Raw genomic sequence first — 2,500 nt, 5'->3', positions numbered from 1 at the left:
GGGCGGATTATCGAGTGTTTAATCGCCCGAGTGTCGAACTTAAAATGGGCGGATTATCGAGTGTTTAATCGCCCGAGTGTCGAATGTCACGGCCAACATGTTCACAATTCGACAAAGCGTTCGAAAGTTCGACTATTAGCGTTCAAAAGTTCGACTGTTAGCGTTCAAAAGTTCGACAAAGTGTTCGCATGTTCGACAAAGTGTTCAAAATTCGACAAAGTGTTCGAAATTCGACAAAGTGTTCAAAATTCGACAAAGTGTTCAAAATTCGACAAAGTGTTCAAAATTCGACAAAGTGTTCAAAATCCGACCTCCGAGAGCTCTTTGGCATGCACACGAGTTCCAAATTGCCGCCCACCGTCTTTGGAACCGTTCCTCGGGCCCGTCTCAAAGTGGTCCCGAGCCGCCATTTTGTTCTAAAAAACGTGTTCCCGAAAATCTCCGGGTACCCCGCCAACCCCCCCGGCCGAAAATGACGAGTTGCACTTTGGGGGCGAATTTGAAATTTCAGTCCGACGATGAGGTACCGAAAGCCCGCAAACGGTACTCGGATCGTCCCCCTTGCCGACTTCCGTGATTTTTCAAAGTTAAAGTTTTCGGGCTGCGGACACTTTATTGCAACGGGGCAAGGCGCCGGGGCGAATTCCCACCCCTCCAGCGGGGCCCTGGAACTCCAACCCGGCGTGGATTTTCGGATTTTTCCCCTTCCCCACCGACTTTCCTCCGCTGACACTTAGAATTTTTTTTGACACTTAGAATTTTTTTTGACACTTAGAATTTTTTTGACACTTAGAATTTTTTTTGACACTTAGAATTTTTTTTGACACTTAGAATTTTTTTTGACACTTAGAATTTTTTTTGACACTTAGAATTTTTTTGACACTTAGAATTTTTTTGACACTTAGAATTTTTTTTGACACTTAGAATTTTTTTTGACACTTAGAATTTTTTTTGACACTTAGAATTTTTTTTGACACTTAGAATTTTTTTGACACTTAGAATTTTTTTTGACACTTAGAATTTTTTTTGACACTTAGAATTTTTTTTGACACTTAGAATTTTTTTGACACTTAGAATTTTTTTTGACACTTAGAATTTTTTTCTAAGTTTTTCCTTCTGGTTACTGACTTCCCTCGTCGGGCACGGGGATTTTCGACTTCCTCCTCCCGACCGAGGGGCCTCATTTTCGGGCATTTTCCTCAGATTTCCAAGCATTTTTAGACACTTTTCCCGACTTTTCCTGCTTACTGATTTCACACTTTTGGCCATTTTTATGCATTTTCCCGACTTTTCCTGCTTACTGATTTCACACTTTTGGCCATTTTTATGCATTTTCCCGACTTTTCCTGCTTACTGATTTCACACTTTTGGCCATTTTTAAGCATTTTCCTGGTTACTGATTTCACGCTTTTGGACATTTTCGGAGGTTCTGACGGCTTTTTCGCCTTACTGCTTCGGACATTTCGGGCACTTGGCTGACTTTTCCCGCTTACTCCTTCCGGGCTTTTACTCATTTTCGGAGGTTCTGACGGCTTTTTCGCCTTACTGCTTCGGACATTTCGGGCACTTGGCTGACTTTTCCCGCTTACTCCTTCCGGGCTTTTACTCATTTTCGGAGGTTCTGACGGCTTTTTCGCCTTACTGCTTCGGACATTTCGGGCACTTGGCTGACTTTTCCCGCTTACTCCTTCCGGGCTTTTACTCATTTTCGGAGGTTCTGACGGCTTTTTCGCCTTACTGCTTCGGACATTTCGGGCACTTGGCTGACTTTTCCCGCTTACTCCTTCCGGGCTTTTACTCATTTTCGGAGGTTCCGACGGCTTTTTCGCCTTACTGCTTCGGACATTTCGGGCACTTTGCTGACTTCTCCACCTTACTCCTTCCGGGCTTTTACTCATTTTCGGAGGTTCCGACGGCTTTTTCGCCTTACTGCTTCGGGCACTTTGCTGACCTTTTCCCGCTTACCCCTTTCAAGGTTTTGGACGTCTCCGGTCGGGTCCGCGCCCCTCGCCCGGGCCGGAACGCCTCCCCGCCGGCCGAGTTCCTCGGGGTCGCCCCCTCGCCCGGGAAAAACCGCTCCCCGCCGTCCCACAGCACTCCGACTCGGCCAGGCAGCCTCACGGGCACAGCGACTCCTGCCCACCTCGGGAACCGACGCCCCGCTCGGGCTCAGGCTCCGAAAAACCACCACAGCGGGGCAGCTACCCTCAATGCAGCCGAAATTCAAACTCCTCCCCTCCGAAAGGCGCGCCTCACCCGGCCACGGCCTCGGAACTGCTCCCCTTCCTCGGGATCGGCCCCTCGCCCGGGAAAACCCGCTCCCCGCCGTCCCACAGCACTCCGACTCGGCCAGGCAGCCTCACGGGCACAGCGACTCCTGCCCACCTCGGGAACCGACGCCCCGCTCGGGCTCAGGCTCCAAAAACCCACAACAGCGGGCAGCTACCCTCAATGCAGCCGAAATTCAAATTCCTCCCCTCCGAAAGGCGCGCCTCACCCG

The sequence above is a fragment of the Stegostoma tigrinum genome, unplaced genomic scaffold (genome assembly GCF_030684315.1).
Source record: "Stegostoma tigrinum isolate sSteTig4 unplaced genomic scaffold, sSteTig4.hap1 scaffold_357, whole genome shotgun sequence".
NCBI lineage: Eukaryota > Metazoa > Chordata > Chondrichthyes > Orectolobiformes > Stegostomatidae > Stegostoma > Stegostoma tigrinum.
Note: the sequence above shows the minus strand (reverse complement) of the source record.